The sequence below is a fragment of the Astatotilapia calliptera genome, chromosome 23, assembly GCF_964374335.1.
Source record: "Astatotilapia calliptera chromosome 23, fAstCal68.1, whole genome shotgun sequence".
In the NCBI taxonomy this organism is placed as follows: domain Eukaryota; kingdom Metazoa; phylum Chordata; class Actinopteri; order Cichliformes; family Cichlidae; genus Astatotilapia; species Astatotilapia calliptera.
Window position 1 is genome coordinate 29,333,366 of NC_137443.1, and position 25,663 is coordinate 29,359,028.

General features: G+C 51.2%; 29 non-coding genes across 29 annotated transcripts; 12 read left to right on the plus strand and 17 right to left on the minus strand.

The window, feature by feature from the left end:
- Positions 1–1,044: 1,044 nt before the first annotated feature.
- Positions 1,045–1,117, minus strand: trnam-cau (transfer RNA methionine (anticodon CAU)). Its single transcript has one exon. It is a non-coding gene; the product is annotated as a tRNA-Met (tRNA).
- Positions 1,118–1,718: 601 nt separating this feature from the next.
- trnag-gcc (transfer RNA glycine (anticodon GCC)) lies at positions 1,719–1,789 on the minus strand. Its single transcript has one exon. It is a non-coding gene; the product is annotated as a tRNA-Gly (tRNA).
- A 122-nt stretch (positions 1,790–1,911) lies between these two features.
- Positions 1,912–1,983, plus strand: trnae-cuc (transfer RNA glutamic acid (anticodon CUC)). Its single transcript has one exon. It is a non-coding gene; the product is annotated as a tRNA-Glu (tRNA).
- Positions 1,984–3,842: 1,859 nt separating this feature from the next.
- Positions 3,843–3,913, minus strand: trnag-gcc (transfer RNA glycine (anticodon GCC)). Its single transcript has one exon. It is a non-coding gene; the product is annotated as a tRNA-Gly (tRNA).
- Positions 3,914–4,035: 122 nt separating this feature from the next.
- Positions 4,036–4,107, plus strand: trnae-cuc (transfer RNA glutamic acid (anticodon CUC)). The gene has a single exon. It is a non-coding gene; the product is annotated as a tRNA-Glu (tRNA).
- Positions 4,108–5,292: 1,185 nt separating this feature from the next.
- Positions 5,293–5,365, minus strand: trnam-cau (transfer RNA methionine (anticodon CAU)). Its single transcript has one exon. It is a non-coding gene; the product is annotated as a tRNA-Met (tRNA).
- A 794-nt stretch (positions 5,366–6,159) lies between these two features.
- On the plus strand, positions 6,160–6,231 carry trnae-cuc (transfer RNA glutamic acid (anticodon CUC)). The gene has a single exon. It is a non-coding gene; the product is annotated as a tRNA-Glu (tRNA).
- Positions 6,232–7,416: 1,185 nt separating this feature from the next.
- trnam-cau (transfer RNA methionine (anticodon CAU)) lies at positions 7,417–7,489 on the minus strand. The gene has a single exon. It is a non-coding gene; the product is annotated as a tRNA-Met (tRNA).
- Positions 7,490–8,090: 601 nt separating this feature from the next.
- On the minus strand, positions 8,091–8,161 carry trnag-gcc (transfer RNA glycine (anticodon GCC)). The gene has a single exon. It is a non-coding gene; the product is annotated as a tRNA-Gly (tRNA).
- Positions 8,162–8,283: 122 nt separating this feature from the next.
- trnae-cuc (transfer RNA glutamic acid (anticodon CUC)) lies at positions 8,284–8,355 on the plus strand. The gene has a single exon. It is a non-coding gene; the product is annotated as a tRNA-Glu (tRNA).
- Positions 8,356–9,540: 1,185 nt separating this feature from the next.
- On the minus strand, positions 9,541–9,613 carry trnam-cau (transfer RNA methionine (anticodon CAU)). Its single transcript has one exon. It is a non-coding gene; the product is annotated as a tRNA-Met (tRNA).
- A 601-nt stretch (positions 9,614–10,214) lies between these two features.
- trnag-gcc (transfer RNA glycine (anticodon GCC)) lies at positions 10,215–10,285 on the minus strand. Its single transcript has one exon. It is a non-coding gene; the product is annotated as a tRNA-Gly (tRNA).
- A 122-nt stretch (positions 10,286–10,407) lies between these two features.
- trnae-cuc (transfer RNA glutamic acid (anticodon CUC)) lies at positions 10,408–10,479 on the plus strand. The gene has a single exon. It is a non-coding gene; the product is annotated as a tRNA-Glu (tRNA).
- A 1,185-nt stretch (positions 10,480–11,664) lies between these two features.
- On the minus strand, positions 11,665–11,737 carry trnam-cau (transfer RNA methionine (anticodon CAU)). Its single transcript has one exon. It is a non-coding gene; the product is annotated as a tRNA-Met (tRNA).
- Positions 11,738–12,531: 794 nt separating this feature from the next.
- On the plus strand, positions 12,532–12,603 carry trnae-cuc (transfer RNA glutamic acid (anticodon CUC)). The gene has a single exon. It is a non-coding gene; the product is annotated as a tRNA-Glu (tRNA).
- Positions 12,604–13,788: 1,185 nt separating this feature from the next.
- On the minus strand, positions 13,789–13,861 carry trnam-cau (transfer RNA methionine (anticodon CAU)). The gene has a single exon. It is a non-coding gene; the product is annotated as a tRNA-Met (tRNA).
- Positions 13,862–14,450: 589 nt separating this feature from the next.
- Positions 14,451–14,521, minus strand: trnag-gcc (transfer RNA glycine (anticodon GCC)). Its single transcript has one exon. It is a non-coding gene; the product is annotated as a tRNA-Gly (tRNA).
- A 122-nt stretch (positions 14,522–14,643) lies between these two features.
- On the plus strand, positions 14,644–14,715 carry trnae-cuc (transfer RNA glutamic acid (anticodon CUC)). The gene has a single exon. It is a non-coding gene; the product is annotated as a tRNA-Glu (tRNA).
- A 1,185-nt stretch (positions 14,716–15,900) lies between these two features.
- Positions 15,901–15,973, minus strand: trnam-cau (transfer RNA methionine (anticodon CAU)). The gene has a single exon. It is a non-coding gene; the product is annotated as a tRNA-Met (tRNA).
- Positions 15,974–16,767: 794 nt separating this feature from the next.
- On the plus strand, positions 16,768–16,839 carry trnae-cuc (transfer RNA glutamic acid (anticodon CUC)). Its single transcript has one exon. It is a non-coding gene; the product is annotated as a tRNA-Glu (tRNA).
- A 1,185-nt stretch (positions 16,840–18,024) lies between these two features.
- trnam-cau (transfer RNA methionine (anticodon CAU)) lies at positions 18,025–18,097 on the minus strand. The gene has a single exon. It is a non-coding gene; the product is annotated as a tRNA-Met (tRNA).
- A 794-nt stretch (positions 18,098–18,891) lies between these two features.
- trnae-cuc (transfer RNA glutamic acid (anticodon CUC)) lies at positions 18,892–18,963 on the plus strand. The gene has a single exon. It is a non-coding gene; the product is annotated as a tRNA-Glu (tRNA).
- A 1,185-nt stretch (positions 18,964–20,148) lies between these two features.
- Positions 20,149–20,221, minus strand: trnam-cau (transfer RNA methionine (anticodon CAU)). Its single transcript has one exon. It is a non-coding gene; the product is annotated as a tRNA-Met (tRNA).
- Positions 20,222–21,015: 794 nt separating this feature from the next.
- trnae-cuc (transfer RNA glutamic acid (anticodon CUC)) lies at positions 21,016–21,087 on the plus strand. The gene has a single exon. It is a non-coding gene; the product is annotated as a tRNA-Glu (tRNA).
- A 1,185-nt stretch (positions 21,088–22,272) lies between these two features.
- Positions 22,273–22,345, minus strand: trnam-cau (transfer RNA methionine (anticodon CAU)). The gene has a single exon. It is a non-coding gene; the product is annotated as a tRNA-Met (tRNA).
- A 589-nt stretch (positions 22,346–22,934) lies between these two features.
- Positions 22,935–23,005, minus strand: trnag-gcc (transfer RNA glycine (anticodon GCC)). Its single transcript has one exon. It is a non-coding gene; the product is annotated as a tRNA-Gly (tRNA).
- A 122-nt stretch (positions 23,006–23,127) lies between these two features.
- trnae-cuc (transfer RNA glutamic acid (anticodon CUC)) lies at positions 23,128–23,199 on the plus strand. Its single transcript has one exon. It is a non-coding gene; the product is annotated as a tRNA-Glu (tRNA).
- Positions 23,200–24,384: 1,185 nt separating this feature from the next.
- Positions 24,385–24,457, minus strand: trnam-cau (transfer RNA methionine (anticodon CAU)). Its single transcript has one exon. It is a non-coding gene; the product is annotated as a tRNA-Met (tRNA).
- Positions 24,458–25,251: 794 nt separating this feature from the next.
- On the plus strand, positions 25,252–25,323 carry trnae-cuc (transfer RNA glutamic acid (anticodon CUC)). The gene has a single exon. It is a non-coding gene; the product is annotated as a tRNA-Glu (tRNA).
- Positions 25,324–25,663: the final 340 nt, after the last annotated feature.

The window sequence follows — 25,663 nt, forward strand, 5'->3', positions numbered from 1 at the left end:
ACAAATGAAGCAGAGTTGCCAGTTCTTCAAGCCCAGGATGAGCTGCCGTCTTGGAGGTGAAGGGTGTGACAGGACATCCAAAAAATGTGTGGCCGAACTGCGCATCAAAACATGCCTCCCGTGAGGATAGAGCTCAACACCGCCAGTTTTCGAGACTTGCGCACGGCAGGCGACAATTCTACCGCTGAGCTAACAACCCTTGCATGTCCGCCAATTGTCCCGCTGAATTCGCGCTACTGTCCAAACTCTCCTCTCCAGACGCTTAAAATGGATGCACAAACTCTGCCACGTACTGCGCATCAAAGCACATCGCTTGCGTGAGGCTACAAGTCACTACCTTCTGATTTCGTGATTCACATGTGGCAGGCGACAGCTCTAACGCTCAGCCACCAGCCCTTACAAGTCTGCCAATTGTCTCGTCGAATTCGCGCCACTCTCCAAAGTCTACTCTCAACAACATCTTGACTTAATGCAGATACGATGTCCAACCCAAGTTTGGTTTGCATAGACTTCTTGTTCCAACTTAACAGTCAGGCAAGAATGACTTCAAATTATCCCTCTCCATGGACCCTGTTGGCAAAGGAACTCCAGGCAACCTCCAGAGACTCAGCTCGGGAGCTGCTGATAACCAATTATCAGCCCTTGTTCATCCGCTTCCAATGCAAAGACATTCCTAACCCTACCTGGACAAAGTGTCCTAGAAGAAATAACAGGTAGGAGTCATTTGGGAGCCAACGTGTGGTGCCCCGCAATTCTGACCTGAGAAAAGAAAGAGGAATTGTGGTGAAAGTTGGATGAAGTGGTTTCAGAGGGCCGGCACACATCCATAGGGGAGGATCGCCTGCCACGTGTGAGTCTTGAAATCAAACAGATGGGAAGGCTTTCCACGGTCAATGGCAGAATGATTTGGATTGATCTCTGTTCTAGATCTCGCATCGGAGGAGGCTGAAAATCCACTACAAAGGAGTGGTTCTAAGGCCCCAGCGTCCTCGAAATGGGTAGAAGAGGTACAAAATGGATGGACCAACTCTGTACCAAAACACCTGCCTCGTGTGAGGCTCGAACTCACGACCTTCAGATTATGAGACTGACGCGCTGCCTACTGCGCCAACGAGGCTGACAGGGAACCTGAAAATGGACGATTTCTCGAAGCTGCACAGAAATGAAATTCAGCTTGGACAAACAAAGGTGAGTCCCCAGGTATTTAAGCCCTGAACGGGTTTTGGAGGTGAAGAGTGCCACAGGAGATCCTAAAAACGGTGTTTTGACCCAGCTCCGGCTTACGTGAAAGGGACAAGCGGTAGACAATGGATGGGTTGCCTTTGCCACGTACTGTGTATCAAGCGAGGCTCAAGACACCATCTTCCCCCAAAACGGACCATTCTTCTTTTGTCTCGTAGTGCCGTCTTAAGTTAAATTCCTTAATTACAGCCACATTAGCTCCACTAATAAGACACACGGGTTTACCAGCAATGTCTGTAAACATATATTCAGTCACCCACTGGCGCTGGCAGGCGACAATTCTAAGTCTGCCAATTGTCCCGCCGAATTCGCGCCACTGTCCAAAGTCTCCTCTCAACAACATCTTGACTTAATGCAGATACGATGTCCAACCCAAGTTTGGTTTGCACAGGCTTCTTGTTCCAAATCTTGATGCCGTCTGGCCGTGACCGAGAACAAACTTAATGCCCCCCAAGACCCCACGCATAAAGGAACCGTGCATTGGCCGGGAATCGAACCCGGGTCTCCCGCGTGGCAGGCGAGAATTCTACCACTGAACCACCAATGCTCACACACGTGGCAGTTTTCTCAACGAATTCGCGCCATTGCCCAAGCGCTCCTCTCGAGGCGCAGCGGAAAATGTAGCCCGATACACCCACGCGTCACTCATCAAGACACCTCTGTGGCAGCTCCCTGATGGTCTAGTGGTCAGGATTCGGCGCTCTCACCGCCGCGGCCCGGGTTCGATTCCCGGTCAGGGAACCTGTGTTTTGCCCCACCTCCGCCTTACCCGAAAGGGACAAGCGGTAGACAATGGATGGGTTGCCTTTGCCACGTACTGTGTATCAAGAGAGCCTCAAGGCACCATCTCCCCCCAAAACGGACCATTCCTTGAAGCCGTCAACAAATGAAGCAGAGTTGCCAGTTCTTCAAGCCCAGGATGAGCTGCCGTCTTGGAGGTGAAGGGTGTGACAGGACATCCAAAAAATGTGTGGCCGAACTGCGCATCAAAACATGCCTCCCGTGAGGATAGAGCTCAACACCGCCAGTTTTCGAGACTTGCGCACGGCAGGCGACAATTCTACCGCTGAGCTAACAACCCTTGCATGTCCGCCAATTGTCCCGCTGAATTCGCGCTACTGTCCAAACTCTCCTCTCCAGACGCTTAAAATGGATGCACAAACTCTGCCACGTACTGCGCATCAAAGCACATCGCTTGCGTGAGGCTACAAGTCACCACCTTCTGATTTCGTGATTCACATGTGGCAGGCGACAGTTCTAACGCTCAGCCACCAGCCCTTACAAGTCTGCCAATTGTCTCGTCGAATGCGCGCCACTCTCCAAAGTCTACTCTCAACAACATCTTGACTTAATGCAGATACGATGTCCAACCCAAGTTTGGTTTGCATAGACTTCTTGTTCCAACTTAACAGTCAGGCAAGAATGACTTCAAATTATCCCTCTCCATGGACCCTGTTGGCAAAGGAACTCCAGGCAACCTCCAGAGACTCAGCTCGGGAGCTGCTGATAACCAATTATCAGCCCTTGTTCATCCGCTTCCAATGCAAAGACATTCCTAACCCTACCTGGACAAAGTGTCCTAGAAGAAATAACAGGTAGGAGTCATTTGGGAGCCAACGTGTGGTGCCCCGCAATTCTGACCTGAGAAAAGAAAGAGGAATTGTGGTGAAAGTTGGATGAAGTGGTTTCAGAGGGCCGGCACACATCCATAGGGGAGGATCGCCTGCCACGTGTGAGTCTTGAAATCAAACAGATGGGAAGGCTTTCCACGGTCAATGGCAGAATGATTTGGATTGATCTCTGTTCTAGATCTCGCATCGGAGGAGGCTGAAAATCCACTACAAAGGAGTGGTTCTAAGGCCCCAGCGTCCTCGAAATGGGTAGAAGAGGTACAAAATGGATGGACCAACTCTGTACCAAAAGACCTGCCTCGTGTGAGGCTCGAACTCACGACATTCAGATTATGAGACTGACGCGCTGCCTACTGCGCCAACGAGGCTGACAGGGAACCTGAAAATGGACGATTTCTCGAAGCTGCACAGAAATGAAATTCAGCTTGGACAAACAAAGGTGAGTCCCCAGGTATTTAAGCCCTGAACGGGTTTTGGAGGTGAAGAGTGCCACAGGAGATCCTAAAAACGGTGTTTTGACCCAGCTCCGGCTTACCTGAAAGGGACAAGCGGTAGACAATGGATGGGTTGCCTTTGCCACGTACTGTGTATCAAGCGAGGCTCAAGACACCATCTTCCCCCAAAACGGACCATTCTTCTTTTGTCTCGTAGTGCCGTCTTAAGTTAAATTCCTTAATTACAGCCACATTAGCTCCACTAATAAGACACACGGGTTTACCAGCAATGTCTGTAAACATATATTCAGTCACCCACTGGCGCTGGCAGGCGACAATTCTAAGTCTGCCAATTGTCCCGCCGAATTCGCGCCACTGTCCAAAGTCTCCTCTCAACAACATCTTGACTTAATGCAGATACGATGTCCAACCCAAGTTTGGTTTGCACAGGCTTCTTCTTCCAAATCTTGATGCCGTCTGGCCGTGACCGAGAACAAACTTAATGCCCCCCAAGACCCCACGCATAAAGGAACCGTGCATTGGCCGGGAATCGAACCCGGGTCTCCCGCGTGGCAGGCGAGAATTCTACCACTGAACCACCAATGCTCACACACGTGGCAGTTTTCTCAACGAATTCGCGCCATTGCCCAAGCGCTCCTCTCGAGGCGCAGCGGAAAATGTAGCCCGATACACCCACGCGTCACTCATCAAGACACCTCTGTGGCAGCTCCCTGATGGTCTAGTGGTCAGGATTCGGCGCTCTCACCGCCGCGGCCCGGGTTCGATTCCCGGTCAGGGAACCTGTGTTTTGCCCCACCTCCGCCTTACCCGAAAGGGACAAGCGGTAGACAATGGATGGGTTGCCTTTGCCACGTACTGTGTATCAAGAGAGCCTCAAGGCACCATCTCCCCCCAAAACGGACCATTCCTTGAAGCCGTCAACAAATGAAGCAGAGTTGCCAGTTCTTCAAGCCCAGGATGAGCTGCCGTCTTGGAGGTGAAGGGTGTGACAGGACATCCAAAAAATGTGTGGCCGAACTGCGCATCAAAACATGCCTCCCGTGAGGATAGAGCTCAACACCGCCAGTTTTCGAGACTTGCGCACGGCAGGCGACAATTCTACCGCTGAGCTAACAACCCTTGCATGTCCGCCAATTGTCCCGCTGAATTCGCGCTACTGTCCAAACTCTCCTCTCCAGACGCTTAAAATGGATGCACAAACTCTGCCACGTACTGCGCATCAAAGCACATCGCTTGCGTGAGGCTACAAGTCACCACCTTCTGATTTCGTGATTCACATGTGGCAGGCGAAAGTTCTAACGCTCAGCCACCAGCCCTTACAAGTCTGCCAATTGTCTCGTCGAATTCGCGCCACTCTCCAAAGTCTACTCTCAACAACATCTTGACTTAATGCAGATACGATGTCCAACCCAAGTTTGGTTTGCATAGACTTCTTGTTCCAACTTAACAGTCAGGCAAGAATGACTTCAAATTATCCCTCTCCATGGACCCTGTTGGCAAAGGAACTCCAGGCAACCTCCAGAGACTCAGCTCGGGAGCTGCTGATAACCAATTATCAGCCCTTGTTCATCCGCTTCCAATGCAAAGACATTCCTAACCCTACCTGGACAAAGTGTCCTAGAAGAAATAACAGGTAGGAGTCATTTGGGAGCCAACGTGTGGTGCCCCGCAATTCTGACCTGAGAAAAGAAAGAGGAATTGTGGTGAAAGTTGGATGAAGTGGTTTCAGAGGGCCGGCACACATCCATAGGGGAGGATCGCCTGCCACGTGTGAGTCTTGAAATCAAACAGATGGGAAGGCTTTCCACGGTCAATGGCAGAATGATTTGGATTGATCCCTGTTCTAGATCTCGCATTGGAGGAGGCTGAAAATCCACTACAAAGGAGTGGTTCTAAGGCCCCAGCGTCCTCGAAATGGGTAGAAGAGGTACAAAATGGATGGACCAACTCTGTACCAAAACACCTGCCTCGTGTGAGGCTCGAACTCACGACCTTCAGATTATGAGACTGACGCGCTGCCTACTGCGCCAACGAGGCTGACAGGGAACCTGAAAATGGACGATTTCTCGAAGCTGCACAGAAATGAAATTCAGCTTGGACAAACAAAGGTGAGTCCCCAGGTATTTAAGCCCTGAACGGGTTTTGGAGGTGAAGAGTGCCACAGGAGATCCTAAAAACGGTGTTTTGACCCAGCTCCGGCTTACCTGAAAGGGACAAGCGGTAGACAATGGATGGGTTGCCTTTGCCACGTACTGTGTATCAAGCGAGGCTCAAGACACCATCTTCCCCCAAAACGGACCATTCTTCTTTTGTCTCGTAGTGCCGTCTTAAGTTAAATTCCTTAATTACAGCCACATTAGCTCCACTAATAAGACACACGGGTTTACCAGCAATGTCTGTAAACATATATTCAGTCACCCACTGGCGCTGGCAGGCGACAATTCTAAGTCTGCCAATTGTCCCGCCGAATTCGCGCCACTGTCCAAAGTCTCCTCTCAACAACATCTTGACTTAATGCAGATACGATGTCCAACCCAAGTTTGGTTTGCACAGGCTTCTTGTTCCAAATCTTGATGCCGTCTGGCCGTGACCGAGAACAAACTTAATGCCCCCCAAGACCCCACGCATAAAGGAACCGTGCATTGGCCGGGAATCGAACCCGGGTCTCCTGCGTGGCAGGCGAGAATTCTACCACTGAACCACCAATGCTCACACACGTGGCAGTTTTCTCAACGAATTCGCGCCATTGCCCAAGCGCTCCTCTCGAGGCGCAGCGGAAAATGTAGCCCGATACACCCACGCGTCACTCATCAAGACACCTCTGTGGCAGCTCCCTGATGGTCTAGTGGTCAGGATTCGGCGCTCTCACCGCCGCGGCCCGGGTTCGATTCCCGGTCAGGGAACCTGTGTTTTGCCCCACCTCCGCCTTACCCGAAAGGGACAAGCGGTAGACAATGGATGGGTTGCCTTTGCCACATACTGTGTATCAAGAGAGCCTCAAGGCACCATCTCCCCCCAAAACGGACCATTCCTTGAAGCCGTCAACAAATGAAGCAGAGTTGCCAGTTCTTCAAGCCCAGGATGAGCTGCCGTCTTGGAGGTGAAGGGTGTGACAGGACATCCAAAAAATGTGTGGCCGAACTGCGCATCAAAACATGCCTCCCGTGAGGATAGAGCTCAACACCGCCAGTTTTCGAGACTTGCGCACGGCAGGCGACAATTCTACCGCTGAGCTAACAACCCTTGCATGTCCGCCAATTGTCCCGCTGAATTCGCGCTACTGTCCAAACTCTCCTCTCCAGACGCTTAAAATGGATGCACAAACTCTGCCACGTACTGCGCATCAAAACACATCGCTTGCGTGAGGCTACAAGTCACCACCTTCTGATTTCGTGATTCACATGTGGCAGGCGACAGTTCTAACGCTCAGCCACCAGCCCTTACAAGTCTGCCAATTGTCTCGTCGAATTCGCGCCACTCTCCAAAGTCTACTCTCAACAACATCTTGACTTAATGCAGATACGATGTCCAACCCAAGTTTGGTTTGCATAGACTTCTTGTTCCAACTTAACAGTCAGGCAAGAATGACTTCAAATGATCCCTCTCCATGGACCCTGTTGGCAAAGGAACTCCAGGCAACCTCCAGAGACTCAGCTCGGGAGCTGCTGATAACCAATTATCAGCCCTTGTTCATCCGCTTCCAATGCAAAGACATTCCTAACCCTACCTGGACAAAGTGTCCTAGAAGAAATAACAGGTAGGAGTCATTTGGGAGCCAAGGTGTGGTGCCCCGCAATTCTGACCTGAGAAAAGAAAGAGGAATTGTGGTGAAAGTTGGATGAAGTGGTTTCAGAGGGCCGGCACACATCCATAGGGGAGGATCGCCTGCCACGTGTGAGTCTTGAAATCAAACAGATGGGAAGGCTTTCCACGGTCAATGGCAGAATGATTTGGATTGATCCCTGTTCTAGATCTCGCATCGGAGGAGGCTGAAAATCCACTACAAAGGAGTGGTTCTAAGGCCCCAGCGTCCTCGAAATGGGTAGAAGAGGTACAAAATGGATGGACCAACTCTGTACCAAAACACCTGCCTCGTGTGAGGCTCGAACTCACGACCTTCAGATTATGAGACTGACGCGCTGCCTACTGCGCCAACGAGGCTGACAGGGAACCTGAAAATGGACGATTTCTCGAAGCTGCACAGAAATGAAATTCAGCTTGGACAAACAAAGGTGAGTCCCCAGGTATTTAAGCCCTGAACGGGTTTTGGAGGTGAAGAGTGCCACAGGAGATCCTAAAAACGGTGTTTTGACCCAGCTCCGGCTTACCTGAAAGGGACAAGCGGTAGACAATGGATGGGTTGCCTTTGCCACGTACTGTGTATCAAGCGAGGCTCAAGACACCATCTTCCCCCAAAACGGACCATTCTTCTTTTGTCTCGTAGTGCCGTCTTAAGTTAAATTCCTTAATTACAGCCACATTAGCTCCACTAATAAGACACACGGGTTTACCAGCAATGTCTGTAAACATATATTCAGTCACCCACTGGCGCTGGCAGGCGACAATTCTAAGTCTGCCAATTGTCCCGCCGAATTCGCGCCACTGTCCAAAGTCTCCTCTCAACAACATCTTGACTTAATGCAGATACGATGTCCAACCCAAGTTTGGTTTGCACAGGCTTCTTGTTCCAAATCTTGATGCCGTCTGGCCGTGACCGAGAACAAACTTAATGCCCCCCAAGACCCCACGCATAAAGGAACCGTGCATTGGCCGGGAATCGAACCCGGGTCTCCCGCGTGGCAGGCGAGAATTCTACCACTGAACCACCAATGCTCACACACGTGGCAGTTTTCTCAACGAATTCGCGCCATTGCCCAAGCGCTCCTCTCGAGGCGCAGCGGAAAATGTAGCCCGATACACCCACGCGTCACTCATCAAGACACCTCTGTGGCAGCTCCCTGATGGTCTAGTGGTCAGGATTCGGCGCTCTCACCGCCGCGGCCCGGGTTCGATTCCCGGTCAGGGAACCTGTGTTTTGCCCCACCTCCGCCTTACCCGAAAGGGACAAGCGGTAGACAATGGATGGGTTGCCTTTGCCACGTACTGTGTATCAAGAGAGCCTCAAGGCACCATCTCCCCCCAAAACGGACCATTCCTTGAAGCCGTCAACAAATGAAGCAGAGTTGCCAGTTCTTCAAGCCCAGGATGAGCTGCCGTCTTGGAGGTGAAGGGTGTGACAGGACATCCAAAAAATGTGTGGCCGAACTGCGCATCAAAACATGCCTCCCGTGAGGATAGAGCTCAACACCGCCAGTTTTCGAGACTTGCGCACGGCAGGCGACAATTCTACCGCTGAGCTAACAACCCTTGCATGTCCGCCAATTGTCCCGCTGAATTCGCGCTACTGTCCAAACTCTCCTCTCCAGACGCTTAAAATGGATGCACAAACTCTGCCACGTACTGCGCATCAAAGCACATTGCTTGCGTGAGGCTACAAGTCACCACCTTCTGATTTCGTGATTCACATGTGGCAGGCGACAGTTCTAACGCTCAGCCACCAGCCCTTACAAGTCTGCCAATTGTCTCGTCGAATTCGCGCCACTCTCCAAAGTCTACTCTCAACAACATCTTGACTTAATGCAGATACGATGTCCAACCCAAGTTTGGTTTGCATAGACTTCTTGTTCCAACTTAACAGTCAGGCAAGAATGACTTCAAATTATCCCTCTCCATGGACCCTGTTGGCAAAGGAACTCCAGGCAACCTCCAGAGACTCAGCTCGGGAGCTGCTGATAACCAATTATCAGCCCTTGTTCATCCGCTTCCAATGCAAAGACATTCCTAACCCTACCTGGACAAAGTGTCCTAGAAGAAATAACAGGTAGGAGTCATTTGGGAGCCAACGTGTGGTGCCCCGCAATTCTGACCTGAGAAAAGAAAGAGGAATTGTGGTGAAAGTTGGATGAAGTGGTTTCAGAGGGCCGGCACACATCCACAGGGGAGGATCGCCTGCCACGTGTGAGTCTTGAAATCAAACAGATGGGAAGGCTTTCCACGGTCAATGGCAGAATGATTTGGATTGATCCCTGTTCTAGATCTCGCATCGGAGGAGGCTGAAAATCCACTACAAAGGAGTGGTTCTAAGGCCCCAGCGTCCTCGAAATGGGTAGAAGAGGTACAAAATGGATGGACCAACTCTGTACCAAAACACCTGCCTCGTGTGAGGCTCGAACTCACGACCTTCAGATTATGAGACTGACGCGCTGCCTACTGCGCCAACGAGGCTGACAGGGAACCTGAAAATGGACGATTTCTCGAAGCTGCACAGAAATGAAATTCAGCTTGGACAAACAAAGGTGAGTCCCCAGGTATTTAAGCCCTGAACGGGTTTTGGAGGTGAAGAGTGCCACAGGAGATCCTAAAAACGGTGTTTTGACCCAGCTCCGGCTTACGTGAAAGGGACAAGCGGTAGACAATGGATGGGTTGCCTTTGCCACGTACTGTGTATCAAGCGAGGCTCAAGACACCATCTTCCCCCAAAACGGACCATTCTTCTTTTGTCTCGTAGTGCCGTCTTAAGTTAAATTCCTTAATTACAGCCACATTAGCTCCACTAATAAGACACACGGGTTTACCAGCAATGTCTGTAAACATATATTCAGTCACCCACTGGCGCTGGCAGGCGACAATTCTAAGTCTGCCAATTGTCCCGCCGAATTCGCGCCACTGTCCAAAGTCTCCTCTCAACAACATCTTGACTTAATGCAGATACGATGTCCAACCCAAGTTTGGTTTGCACAGGCTTCTTGTTCCAAATCTTGATGCCGTCTGGCCGTGACCGAGAACAAACTTAATGCCCCCCAAGACCCCACGCATAAAGGAACCGTGCATTGGCCGGGAATCGAACCCGGGTCTCCCGCGTGGCAGGCGAGAATTCTACCACTGAACCACCAATGCTCACACACGTGGCAGTTTTCTCAACGAATTCGCGCCATTGCCCAAGCGCTCCTCTCGAGGCGCAGCGGAAAATGTAGCCCGATACACCCACGCGTCACTCATCAAGACACCTCTGTGGCAGCTCCCTGATGGTCTAGTGGTCAGGATTCGGCGCTCTCACCGCCGCGGCCCGGGTTCGATTCCCGGTCAGGGAACCTGTGTTTTGCCCCACCTCCGCCTTACCCGAAAGGGACAAGCGGTAGACAATGGATGGGTTGCCTTTGCCACGTACTGTGTATCAAGAGAGCCTCAAGGCACCATCTCCCCCCAAAACGGACCATTCCTTGAAGCCGTCAACAAATGAAGCAGAGTTGCCAGTTCTTCAAGCCCAGGATGAGCTGCCGTCTTGGAGGTGAAGGGTGTGACAGGACATCCAAAAAATGTGTGGCCGAACTGCGCATCAAAACATGCCTCCCGTGAGGATAGAGCTCAACACCGCCAGTTTTCGAGACTTGCGCACGGCAGGCGACAATTCTACCGCTGAGCTAACAACCCTTGCATGTCCGCCAATTGTCCCGCTGAATTCGCGCTACTGTCCAAACTCTCCTCTCCAGACGCTTAAAATGGATGCACAAACTCTGCCACGTACTGCGCATCAAAGCACATCGCTTGCGTGAGGCTACAAGTCACTACCTTCTGATTTCGTGATTCACATGTGGCAGGCGACAGCTCTAACGCTCAGCCACCAGCCCTTACAAGTCTGCCAATTGTCTCGTCGAATTCGCGCCACTCTCCAAAGTCTACTCTCAACAACATCTTGACTTAATGCAGATACGATGTCCAACCCAAGTTTGGTTTGCATAGACTTCTTGTTCCAACTTAACAGTCAGGCAAGAATGACTTCAAATTATCCCTCTCCATGGACCCTGTTGGCAAAGGAACTCCAGGCAACCTCCAGAGACTCAGCTCGGGAGCTGCTGATAACCAATTATCAGCCCTTGTTCATCCGCTTCCAATGCAAAGACATTCCTAACCCTACCTGGACAAAGTGTCCTAGAAGAAATAACAGGTAGGAGTCATTTGGGAGCCAACGTGTGGTGCCCCGCAATTCTGACCTGAGAAAAGAAAGAGGAATTGTGGTGAAAGTTGGATGAAGTGGTTTCAGAGGGCCGGCACACATCCATAGGGGAGGATCGCCTGCCACGTGTGAGTCTTGAAATCAAACAGATGGGAAGGCTTTCCACGGTCAATGGCAGAATGATTTGGATTGATCTCTGTTCTAGATCTCGCATCGGAGGAGGCTGAAAATCCACTACAAAGGAGTGGTTCTAAGGCCCCAGCGTCCTCGAAATGGGTAGAAGAGGTACAAAATGGATGGACCAACTCTGTACCAAAACACCTGCCTCGTGTGAGGCTCGAACTCACGACCTTCAGATTATGAGACTGACGCGCTGCCTACTGCGCCAACGAGGCTGACAGGGAACCTGAAAATGGACGATTTCTCGAAGCTGCACAGAAATGAAATTCAGCTTGGACAAACAAAGGTGAGTCCCCAGGTATTTAAGCCCTGAACGGGTTTTGGAGGTGAAGAGTGCCACAGGAGATCCTAAAAACGGTGTTTTGACCCAGCTCCGGCTTACCTGAAAGGGACAAGCGGTAGACAATGGATGGGTTGCCTTTGCCACGTACTGTGTATCAAGCGAGGCTCAAGACACCATCTTCCCCCAAAACGGACCATTCTTCTTTTGTCTCGTAGTGCCGTCTTAAGTTAAATTCCTTAATTACAGCCACATTAGCTCCACTAATAAGACACACGGGTTTACCAGCAATGTCTGTAAACATATATTCAGTCACCCACTGGCGCTGGCAGGCGACAATTCTAAGTCTGCCAATTGTCCCGCCGAATTCGCGCCACTGTCCAAAGTCTCCTCTCAACAACATCTTGACTTAATGCAGATACGATGTCCAACCCAAGTTTGGTTTGCACAGGCTTCTTGTTCCAAATCTTGATGCCGTCTGGCCGTGACCAAGAACAAACTTAATGCCCCCCAAGACCCCACGCATAAAGGAACCGTGCATTGGCTGGGAATCGAACCCGGGTCTCCCGCGTGGCAGGCGAGAATTCTACCACTGAACCACCAATGCTCACACACGTGGCAGTTTTCTCAACGAATTCGCGCCATTGCCCAAGCGCTCCTCTCGAGGCGCAGCGGAAAATGTAGCCCGATACACCCACGCGTCACTCATCAAGACACCTCTGTGGCAGCTCCCTGATGGTCTAGTGGTCAGGATTCGGCGCTCTCACCGCCGCGGCCCGGGTTCGATTCCCGGTCAGGGAACCTGTGTTTTGCCCCACCTCCGCCTTACCCGAAAGGGACAAGCGGTAGACAATGGATGGGTTGCCTTTGCCACGTACTGTGTATCAAGAGAGCCTCAAGGCACCATCTCCCCCCAAAACGGACCATTCCTTGAAGCCGTCAACAAATGAAGCAGAGTTGCCAGTTCTTCAAGCCCAGGATGAGCTGCCGTCTTGGAGGTGAAGGGTGTGACAGGACATCCAAAAAATGTGTGGCCGAACTGCGCATCAAAACATGCCTCCCGTGAGGATAGAGCTCAACACCGCCAGTTTTCGAGACTTGCGCACGGCAGGCGACAATTCTACCGCTGAGCTAACAACCCTTGCATGTCCGCCAATTGTCCCGCTGAATTCGCGCTACTGTCCAAACTCTCCTCTCCAGACGCTTAAAATGGATGCACAAACTCTGCCACGTACTGCGCATCAAAGCACATCGCTTGCGTGAGGCTACAAGTCACTACCTTCTGATTTCGTGATTCACATGTGGCAGGCGACAGCTCTAACGCTCAGCCACCAGCCCTTACAAGTCTGCCAATTGTCTCGTCGAATTCGCGCCACTCTCCAAAGTCTACTCTCAACAACATCTTGACTTAATGCAGATACGATGTCCAACCCAAGTTTGGTTTGCATAGACTTCTTGTTCCAACTTAACAGTCAGGCAAGAATGACTTCAAATTATCCCTCTCCATGGACCCTGTTGGCAAAGGAACTCCAGGCAACCTCCAGAGACTCAGCTCGGGAGCTGCTGATAACCAATTATCAGCCCTTGTTCATCCGCTTCCAATGCAAAGACATTCCTAACCCTACCTGGACAAAGTGTCCTAGAAGAAATAACAGGTAGGAGTCATTTGGGAGCCAACGTGTGGTGCCCCGCAATTCTGACCTGAGAAAAGAAAGAGGAATTGTGGTGAAAGTTGGATGAAGTGGTTTCAGAGGGCCGGCACACATCCACAGGGGAGGATCGCCTGCCACGTGTGAGTCTTGAAATCAAACAGATGGGAAGGCTTTCCACGGTCAATGGCAGAATGATTTGGATTGATCCCTGTTCTAGATCTCGCATCGGAGGAGGCTGAAAATCCACTACAAAGGAGTGGTTCTAAGGCCCCAGCGTCCTCGAAATGGGTAGAAGAGGTACAAAATGGATGGACCAACTCTGTACCAAAACACCTGCCTCGTGTGAGGCTCGAACTCACGACCTTCAGATTATGAGACTGACGCGCTGCCTACTGCGCCAACGAGGCTGACAGGGAACCTGAAAATGGACGATTTCTCGAAGCTGCACAGAAATGAAATTCAGCTTGGACAAACAAAGGTGAGTCCCCAGGTATTTAAGCCCTGAACGGGTTTTGGAGGTGAAGAGTGCCACAGGAGATCCTAAAAACGGTGTTTTGACCCAGCTCCGGCTTACGTGAAAGGGACAAGCGGTAGACAATGGATGGGTTGCCTTTGCCACGTACTGTGTATCAAGCGAGGCTCAAGACACCATCTTCCCCCAAAACGGACCATTCTTCTTTTGTCTCGTAGTGCCGTCTTAAGTTAAATTCCTTAATTACAGCCACATTAGCTCCACTAATAAGACACACGGGTTTACCAGCAATGTCTGTAAACATATATTCAGTCACCCACTGGCGCTGGCAGGCGACAATTCTAAGTCTGCCAATTGTCCCGCCGAATTCGCGCCACTGTCTCAACAACATCTTGACTTAATGCAGATACGATGTCCAACCCAAGTTTGGTTTGCACAGGCTTCTTGTTCCAAATCTTGATGCCGTCTGGCCGTGACCGAGAACAAACTTAATGCCCCCCAAGACCCCACGCATAAAGGAACCGTGCATTGGCCGGGAATCGAACCCGGGTCTCCCGCGTGGCAGGCGAGAATTCTACCACTGAACCACCAATGCTCACACACGTGGCAGTTTTCTCAACGAATTCGCGCCATTGCCCAAGCGCTCCTCTCGAGGCGCAGCGGAAAATGTAGCCCGATACACCCACGCGTCACTCATCAAGACACCTCTGTGGCAGCTCCCTGATGGTCTAGTGGTCAGGATTCGGCGCTCTCACCGCCGCGGCCCGGGTTCGATTCCCGGTCAGGGAACCTGTGTTTTGCCCCACCTCCGCCTTACCCGAAAGGGACAAGCGGTAGACAATGGATGGGTTGCCTTTGCCACGTACTGTGTATCAAGAGAGCCTCAAGGCACCATCTCCCCCCAAAACGGACCATTCCTTGAAGCCGTCAACAAATGAAGCAGAGTTGCCAGTTCTTCAAGCCCAGGATGAGCTGCCGTCTTGGAGGTGAAGGGTGTGACAGGACATCCAAAAAATGTGTGGCCGAACTGCGCATCAAAACATGCCTCCCGTGAGGATAGAGCTCAACACCGCCAGTTTTCGAGACTTGCGCACGGCAGGCGACAATTCTACCGCTGAGCTAACAACCCTTGCATGTCTGCCAATTGTCCCGCTGAATTCGCGCTACTGTCCAAACTCTCCTCTCCAGACGCTTAAAATGGATGCACAAACTCTGCCACGTACTGCGCATCAAAGCACATCGCTTGCGTGAGGCTACAAGTCACCACCTTCTGATTTCGTGATTCACATGTGGCAGGCGACAGTTCTAACGCTCAGCCACCAGCCCTTACAAGTCTGCCAATTGTCTCGTCGAATTCGCGCCACTCTCCAAAGTCTACTCTCAACAACATCTTGACTTAATGCAGATACGATGTCCAACCCAAGTTTGGTTTGCATAGACTTCTTGTTCCAACTTAACAGTCAGGCAAGAATGACTTCAAATTATCCCTCTCCATGGACCCTGTTGGCAAAGGAACTCCAGGCAACCTCCAGAGACTCAGCTCGGGAGCTGCTGATAACCAATTATCAGCCCTTGTTCATCCGCTTCCAATGCAAAGACATTCCTAACCCTACCTGGACAAAGTGTCCTAGAAGAAATAACAGGTAGGAGTCATTTGGGAGCCAACGTGTGGTGCCCCGCAATTCTGACCTGAGAAAAGAAAGAGGAATTGTGGTGAAAGTTGGATGAAGTGGTTTCAGAGGGCCGGCACACATCCATAGGGGAGGATCGCCTGCCACGTGTGAGTCTTGAAATCAAACAGATGGGAAGGCTTTCCACGGTCAATGGCAGAATGATTTGGATTGATCTCTGTTCTAGATCTCGCATCGGAGGAGGCTGAAAATCCACTACAAAGGAGTGGTTCTAAGGCCCCAGCGTCCTCGAAATGGGTAGAAGAGGTACAAAATGGATGGACCAACTCTGTACCAAAACACCTGCCTCGTGTGAGGCTCGAACTCACGACCTTCAGATTATGAGACTGACGCGCTGCCTACTGCGCCAACGAGGCTGACAGGGAACCTGAAAATGGACGATTTCTCGAAGCTGCACAGAAATGAAATTCAGCTTGGACAAACAAAGGTGAGTCCCCAGGTATTTAAGCCCTGAACGGGTTTTGGAGGTGAAGAGTGCCACAGGAGATCCTAAAAACGGTGTTTTGACCCAGCTCCGGCTTACCTGAAAGGGACAAGCGGTAGACAATGGATGGGTTGCCTTTGCCACGTACTGTGTATCAAGCGAGGCTCAAGACACCATCTTCCCCCAAAACGGACCATTCTTCTTTTGTCTCGTAGTGCCGTCTTAAGTTAAATTCCTTAATTACAGCCACATTAGCTCCACTAATAAGACACACGGGTTTACCAGCAATGTCTGTAAACATATATTCAGTCACCCACTGGCGCTGGCAGGCGACAATTCTAAGTCTGCCAATTGTCCCGCCGAATTCGCGCCACTGTCCAAAGTCTCCTCTCAACAACATCTTGACTTAATGCAGATACGATGTCCAACCCAAGTTTGGTTTGCACAGGCTTCTTGTTCCAAATCTTGATGCCGTCTGGCCGTGACCAAGAACAAACTTAATGCCCCCCAAGACCCCACGCATAAAGGAACCGTGCATTGGCTGGGAATCGAACCCGGGTCTCCCGCGTGGCAGGCGAGAATTCTACCACTGAACCACCAATGCTCACACACGTGGCAGTTTTCTCAACGAATTCGCGCCATTGCCCAAGCGCTCCTCTCGAGGCGCAGCGGAAAATGTAGCCCGATACACCCACGCGTCACTCATCAAGACACCTCTGTGGCAGCTCCCTGATGGTCTAGTGGTCAGGATTCGGCGCTCTCACCGCCGCGGCCCGGGTTCGATTCCCGGTCAGGGAACCTGTGTTTTGCCCCACCTCCGCCTTACCCGAAAGGGACAAGCGGTAGACAATGGATGGGTTGCCTTTGCCACGTACTGTGTATCAAGAGAGCCTCAAGGCACCATCTCCCCCCAAAACGGACCATTCCTTGAAGCCGTCAACAAATGAAGCAGAGTTGCCAGTTCTTCAAGCCCAGGATGAGCTGCCGTCTTGGAGGTGAAGGGTGTGACAGGACATCCAAAAAATGTGTGGCCGAACTGCGCATCAAAACATGCCTCCCGTGAGGATAGAGCTCAACACCGCCAGTTTTCGAGACTTGCGCACGGCAGGCGACAATTCTACCGCTGAGCTAACAACCCTTGCATGTCCGCCAATTGTCCCGCTGAATTCGCGCTACTGTCCAAACTCTCCTCTCCAGACGCTTAAAATGGATGCACAAACTCTGCCACGTACTGCGCATCAAAGCACATCGCTTGCGTGAGGCTACAAGTCACTACCTTCTGATTTCGTGATTCACATGTGGCAGGCGACAGCTCTAACGCTCAGCCACCAGCCCTTACAAGTCTGCCAATTGTCTCGTCGAATTCGCGCCACTCTCCAAAGTCTACTCTCAACAACATCTTGACTTAATGCAGATACGATGTCCAACCCAAGTTTGGTTTGCATAGACTTCTTGTTCCAACTTAACAGTCAGGCAAGAATGACTTCAAATTATCCCTCTCCATGGACCCTGTTGGCAAAGGAACTCCAGGCAACCTCCAGAGACTCAGCTCGGGAGCTGCTGATAACCAATTATCAGCCCTTGTTCATCCGCTTCCAATGCAAAGACATTCCTAACCCTACCTGGACAAAGTGTCCTAGAAGAAATAACAGGTAGGAGTCATTTGGGAGCCAACGTGTGGTGCCCCGCAATTCTGACCTGAGAAAAGAAAGAGGAATTGTGGTGAAAGTTGGATGAAGTGGTTTCAGAGGGCCGGCACACATCCATAGGGGAGGATCGCCTGCCACGTGTGAGTCTTGAAATCAAACAGATGGGAAGGCTTTCCACGGTCAATGGCAGAATGATTTGGATTGATCCCTGTTCTAGATCTCGCATCGGAGGAGGCTGAAAATCCACTACAAAGGAGTGGTTCTAAGGCCCCAGCGTCCTCGAAATGGGTAGAAGAGGTACAAAATGGATGGACCAACTCTGTACCAAAACACCTGCCTCGTGTGAGGCTCGAACTCACGACCTTCAGATTATGAGACTGACGCGCTGCCTACTGCGCCAACGAGGCTGACAGGGAACCTGAAAATGGACGATTTCTCGAAGCTGCACAGAAATGAAATTCAGCTTGGACAAACAAAGGTGAGTCCCCAGGTATTTAAGCCCTGAACGGGTTTTGGAGGTGAAGAGTGCCACAGGAGATCCTAAAAACGGTGTTTTGACCCAGCTCCGGCTTACCTGAAAGGGACAAGCGGTAGACAATGGATGGGTTGCCTTTGCCACGTACTGTGTATCAAGCGAGGCTCAAGACACCATCTTCCCCCAAAACGGACCATTCTTCTTTTGTCTCGTAGTGCCGTCTTAAGTTAAATTCCTTAATTACAGCCACATTAGCTCCACTAATAAGACACACGGGTTTACCAGCAATGTCTGTAAACATATATTCAGTCACCCACTGGCGCTGGCAGGCGACAATTCTAAGTCTGCCAATTGTCCCGCCGAATTCGCGCCACTGTCCAAAGTCTCCTCTCAACAACATCTTGACTTAATGCAGATACGATGTCCAACCCAAGTTTGGTTTGCACAGGCTTCTTGTTCCAAATCTTGATGCCGTCTGGCCGTGACCGAGAACAAACTTAATGCCCCCCAAGACCCCACGCATAAAGGAACCGTGCATTGGCCGGGAATCGAACCCGGGTCTCCCGCGTGGCAGGCAAGAATTCTACCACTGAACCACCAATGCTCACACACGTGGCAGTTTTCTCAACGAATTCGCGCCATTGCCCAAGCGCTCCTCTCGAGGCGCAGCGGAAAATGTAGCCCGATACACCCACGCGTCACTCATCAAGACACCTCTGTGGCAGCTCCCTGATGGTCTAGTGGTCAGGATTCGGCGCTCTCACCGCCGCGGCCCGGGTTCGATTCCCGGTCAGGGAACCTGTGTTTTGCCCCACCTCCGCCTTACCCGAAAGGGACAAGCGGTAGACAATGGATGGGTTGCCTTTGCCACGTACTGTGTATCAAGAGAGCCTCAAGGCACCATCTCCCCCCAAAACGGACCATTCCTTGAAGCCGTCAACAAATGAAGCAGAGTTGCCAGTTCTTCAAGCCCAGGATGAGCTGCCGTCTTGGAGGTGAAGGGTGTGACAGGACATCCAAAAAATGTGTGGCCGAACTGCGCATCAAAACATGCCTCCCGTGAGGATAGAGCTCAACACCGCCAGTTTTCGAGACTTGCGCACGGCAGGCGACAATTCTACCGCTGAGCTAACAACCCTTGCATGTCCGCCAATTGTCCCGCTGAATTCGCGCTACTGTCCAAACTCTCCTCTCCAGACGCTTAAAATGGATGCACAAACTCTGCCACGTACTGCGCATCAAAGCACATCGCTTGCGTGAGGCTACAAGTCACCACCTTCTGATTTCGTGATTCACATGTGGCAGGCGACAGTTCTAACGCTCAGCCACCAGCCCTTACAAGTCTGCCAATTGTCTCGTCGAATTCGCGCCACTCTCCAAAGTCTACTCTCAACAACATCTTGACTTAATGCAGATACGATGTCCAACCCAAGTTTGGTTTGCATAGACTTCTTGTTCCAACTTAACAGTCAGGCAAGAATGACTTCAAATTATCCCTCTCCATGGACCCTGTTGGCAAAGGAACTCCAGGCAACCTCCAGAGACTCAGCTCGGGAGCTGCTGATAACCAATTATCAGCCCTTGTTCATCCGCTTCCAATGCAAAGACATTCCTAACCCTACCTGGACAAAGTGTCCTAGAAGAAATAACAGGTAGGAGTCATTTGGGAGCCAACGTGTGGTGCCCCGCAATTCTGACCTGAGAAAAGAAAGAGGAATTGTGGTGAAAGTTGGATGAAGTGGTTTCAGAGGGCCGGCACACATCCATAGGGGAGGATCGCCTGCCACGTGTGAGTCTTGAAATCAAACAGATGGGAAGGCTTTCCACGGTCAATGGCAGAATGATTTGGATTGATCTCTGTTCTAGATCTCGCATCGGAGGAGGCTGAAAATCCACTACAAAGGAGTGGTTCTAAGGCCCCAGCGTCCTCGAAATGGGTAGAAGAGGTACAAAATGGATGGACCAACTCTGTACCAAAACACCTGCCTCGTGTGAGGCTCGAACTCACGACCTTCAGATTATGAGACTGACGCGCTGCCTACTGCGCCAACGAGGCTGACAGGGAACCTGAAAATGGACGATTTCTCGAAGCTGCACAGAAATGAAATTCAGCTTGGACAAACAAAGGTGAGTCCCCAGGTATTTAAGCCCTGAACGGGTTTTGGAGGTGAAGAGTGCCACAGGAGATCCTAAAAACGGTGTTTTGACCCAGCTCCGGCTTACCTGAAAGGGACAAGCGGTAGACAATGGATGGGTTGCCTTTGCCACGTACTGTGTATCAAGCGAGGCTCAAGACACCATCTTCCCCCAAAACGGACCATTCTTCTTTTGTCTCGTAGTGCCGTCTTAAGTTAAATTCCTTAATTACAGCCACATTAGCTCCACTAATAAGACACACGGGTTTACCAGCAATGTCTGTAAACATATATTCAGTCACCCACTGGCGCTGGCAGGCGACAATTCTAAGTCTGCCAATTGTCCCGCCGAATTCGCGCCACTGTCCAAAGTCTCCTCTCAACAACATCTTGACTTAATGCAGATACGATGTCCAACCCAAGTTTGGTTTGCACAGGCTTCTTGTTCCAAATCTTGATGCCGTCTGGCCGTGACCAAGAACAAACTTAATGCCCCCCAAGACCCCACGCATAAAGGAACCGTGCATTGGCTGGGAATCGAACCCGGGTCTCCCGCGTGGCAGGCGAGAATTCTACCACTGAACCACCAATGCTCACACACGTGGCAGTTTTCTCAACGAATTCGCGCCATTGCCCAAGCGCTCCTCTCGAGGCGCAGCGGAAAATGTAGCCCGATACACCCACGCGTCACTCATCAAGACACCTCTGTGGCAGCTCCCTGATGGTCTAGTGGTCAGGATTCGGCGCTCTCACCGCCGCGGCCCGGGTTCGATTCCCGGTCAGGGAACCTGTGTTTTGCCCCACCTCCGCCTTACCCGAAAGGGACAAGCGGTAGACAATGGATGGGTTGCCTTTGCCACGTACTGTGTATCAAGAGAGCCTCAAGGCACCATCTCCCCCCAAAACGGACCATTCCTTGAAGCCGTCAACAAATGAAGCAGAGTTGCCAGTTCTTCAAGCCCAGGATGAGCTGCCGTCTTGGAGGTGAAGGGTGTGACAGGACATCCAAAAAATGTGTGGCCGAACTGCGCATCAAAACATGCCTCCCGTGAGGATAGAGCTCAACACCGCCAGTTTTCGAGACTTGCGCACGGCAGGCGACAATTCTACCGCTGAGCTAACAACCCTTGCATGTCCGCCAATTGTCCCGCTGAATTCGCGCTACTGTCCAAACTCTCCTCTCCAGACGCTTAAAATGGATGCACAAACTCTGCCACGTACTGCGCATCAAAGCACATCGCTTGCGTGAGGCTACAAGTCACTACCTTCTGATTTCGTGATTCACATGTGGCAGGCGACAGCTCTAACGCTCAGCCACCAGCCCTTACAAGTCTGCCAATTGTCTCGTCGAATTCGCGCCACTCTCCAAAGTCTACTCTCAACAACATCTTGACTTAATGCAGATACGATGTCCAACCCAAGTTTGGTTTGCATAGACTTCTTGTTCCAACTTAACAGTCAGGCAAGAATGACTTCAAATTATCCCTCTCCATGGACCCTGTTGGCAAAGGAACTCCAGGCAACCTCCAGAGACTCAGCTCGGGAGCTGCTGATAACCAATTATCAGCCCTTGTTCATCCGCTTCCAATGCAAAGACATTCCTAACCCTACCTGGACAAAGTGTCCTAGAAGAAATAACAGGTAGGAGTCATTTGGGAGCCAACGTGTGGTGCCCCGCAATTCTGACCTGAGAAAAGAAAGAGGAATTGTGGTGAAAGTTGGATGAAGTGGTTTCAGAGGGCCGGCACACATCCACAGGGGAGGATCGCCTGCCACGTGTGAGTCTTGAAATCAAACAGATGGGAAGGCTTTCCACGGTCAATGGCAGAATGATTTGGATTGATCCCTGTTCTAGATCTCGCATCGGAGGAGGCTGAAAATCCACTACAAAGGAGTGGTTCTAAGGCCCCAGCGTCCTCGAAATGGGTAGAAGAGGTACAAAATGGATGGACCAACTCTGTACCAAAACACCTGCCTCGTGTGAGGCTCGAACTCACGACCTTCAGATTATGAGACTGACGCGCTGCCTACTGCGCCAACGAGGCTGACAGGGAACCTGAAAATGGACGATTTCTCGAAGCTGCACAGAAATGAAATTCAGCTTGGACAAACAAAGGTGAGTCCCCAGGTATTTAAGCCCTGAACGGGTTTTGGAGGTGAAGAGTGCCACAGGAGATCCTAAAAACGGTGTTTTGACCCAGCTCCGGCTTACGTGAAAGGGACAAGCGGTAGACAATGGATGGGTTGCCTTTGCCACGTACTGTGTATCAAGCGAGGCTCAAGACACCATCTTCCCCCAAAACGGACCATTCTTCTTTTGTCTCGTAGTGCCGTCTTAAGTTAAATTCCTTAATTACAGCCACATTAGCTCCACTAATAAGACACACGGGTTTACCAGCAATGTCTGTAAACATATATTCAGTCACCCACTGGCGCTGGCAGGCGACAATTCTAAGTCTGCCAATTGTCCCGCCGAATTCGCGCCACTGTCTCAACAACATCTTGACTTAATGCAGATACGATGTCCAACCCAAGTTTGGTTTGCACAGGCTTCTTGTTCCAAATCTTGATGCCGTCTGGCCGTGACCGAGAACAAACTTAATGCCCCCCAAGACCCCACGCATAAAGGAACCGTGCATTGGCCGGGAATCGAACCCGGGTCTCCCGCGTGGCAGGCGAGAATTCTACCACTGAACCACCAATGCTCACACACGTGGCAGTTTTCTCAACGAATTCGCGCCATTGCCCAAGCGCTCCTCTCGAGGCGCAGCGGAAAATGTAGCCCGATACACCCACGCGTCACTCATCAAGACACCTCTGTGGCAGCTCCCTGATGGTCTAGTGGTCAGGATTCGGCGCTCTCACCGCCGCGGCCCGGGTTCGATTCCCGGTCAGGGAACCTGTGTTTTGCCCCACCTCCGCCTTACCCGAAAGGGACAAGCGGTAGACAATGGATGGGTTGCCTTTGCCACGTACTGTGTATCAAGAGAGCCTCAAGGCACCATCTCCCCCCAAAACGGACCATTCCTTGAAGCCGTCAACAAATGAAGCAGAGTTGCCAGTTCTTCAAGCCCAGGATGAGCTGCCGTCTTGGAGGTGAAGGGTGTGACAGGACATCCAAAAAATGTGTGGCCGAACTGCGCATCAAAACATGCCTCCCGTGAGGATAGAGCTCAACACCGCCAGTTTTCGAGACTTGCGCACGGCAGGCGACAATTCTACCGCTGAGCTAACAACCCTTGCATGTCTGCCAATTGTCCCGCTGAATTCGCGCTACTGTCCAAACTCTCCTCTCCAGACGCTTAAAATGGATGCACAAACTCTGCCACGTACTGCGCATCAAAGCACATCGCTTGCGTGAGGCTACAAGTCACCACCTTCTGATTTCGTGATTCACATGTGGCAGGCGACAGTTCTAACGCTCAGCCACCAGCCCTTACAAGTCTGCCAATTGTCTCGTCGAATTCGCGCCACTCTCCAAAGTCTACTCTCAACAACATCTTGACTTAATGCAGATACGATGTCCAACCCAAGTTTGGTTTGCATAGACTTCTTGTTCCAACTTAACAGTCAGGCAAGAATGACTTCAAATTATCCCTCTCCATGGACCCTGTTGGCAAAGGAACTCCAGGCAACCTCCAGAGACTCAGCTCGGGAGCTGCTGATAACCAATTATCAGCCCTTGTTCATCCGCTTCCAATGCAAAGACATTCCTAACCCTACCTGGACAAAGTGTCCTAGAAGAAATAACAGGTAGGAGTCATTTGGGAGCCAACGTGTGGTGCCCCGCAATTCTGACCTGAGAAAAGAAAGAGGAATTGTGGTGAAAGTTGGATGAAGTGGTTTCAGAGGGCCGGCACACATCCATAGGGGAGGATCGCCTGCCACGTGTGAGTCTTGAAATCAAACAGATGGGAAGGCTTTCCACGGTCAATGGCAGAATGATTTGGATTGATCTCTGTTCTAGATCTCGCATCGGAGGAGGCTGAAAATCCACTACAAAGGAGTGGTTCTAAGGCCCCAGCGTCCTCGAAATGGGTAGAAGAGGTACAAAATGGATGGACCAACTCTGTACCAAAACACCTGCCTCGTGTGAGGCTCGAACTCACGACCTTCAGATTATGAGACTGACGCGCTGCCTACTGCGCCAACGAGGCTGACAGGGAACCTGAAAATGGACGATTTCTCGAAGCTGCACAGAAATGAAATTCAGCTTGGACAAACAAAGGTGAGTCCCCAGGTATTTAAGCCCTGAACGGGTTTTGGAGGTGAAGAGTGCCACAGGAGATCCTAAAAACGGTGTTTTGACCCAGCTCCGGCTTACGTGAAAGGGACAAGCGGTAGACAATGGATGGGTTGCCTTTGCCACGTACTGTGTATCAAGCGAGGCTCAAGACACCATCTTCCCCCAAAACGGACCATTCTTCTTTTGTCTCGTAGTGCCGTCTTAAGTTAAATTCCTTAATTACAGCCACATTAGCTCCACTAATAAGACACACGGGTTTACCAGCAATGTCTGTAAACATATATTCAGTCACCCACTGGCGCTGGCAGGCGACAATTCTAAGTCTGCCAATTGTCCCGCCGAATTCGCGCCACTGTCCAAAGTCTCCTCTCAACAACATCTTGACTTAATGCAGATACGATGTCCAACCCAAGTTTGGTTTGCACAGGCTTCTTGTTCCAAATCTTGATGCCGTCTGGCCGTGACCGAGAACAAACTTAATGCCCCCCAAGACCCCACGCATAAAGGAACCGTGCATTGGCTGGGAATCGAACCCGGGTCTCCCGCGTGGCAGGCGAGAATTCTACCACTGAACCACCAATGCTCACACACGTGGCAGTTTTCTCAACGAATTCGCGCCATTGCCCAAGCGCTCCTCTCGAGGCGCAGCGGAAAATGTAGCCCGATACACCCACGCGTCACTCATCAAGACACCTCTGTGGCAGCTCCCTGATGGTCTAGTGGTCAGGATTCGGCGCTCTCACCGCCGCGGCCCGGGTTCGATTCCCGGTCAGGGAACCTGTGTTTTGCCCCACCTCCGCCTTACCCGAAAGGGACAAGCGGTAGACAATGGATGGGTTGCCTTTGCCACGTACTGTGTATCAAGAGAGCCTCAAGGCACCATCTCCCCCCAAAACGGACCATTCCTTGAAGCCGTCAACAAATGAAGCAGAGTTGCCAGTTCTTCAAGCCCAGGATGAGCTGCCGTCTTGGAGGTGAAGGGTGTGACAGGACATCCAAAAAATGTGTGGCCGAACTGCGCATCAAAACATGCCTCCCGTGAGGATAGAGCTCAACACCGCCAGTTTTCGAGACTTGCGCACGGCAGGCGACAATTCTACCGCTGAGCTAACAACCC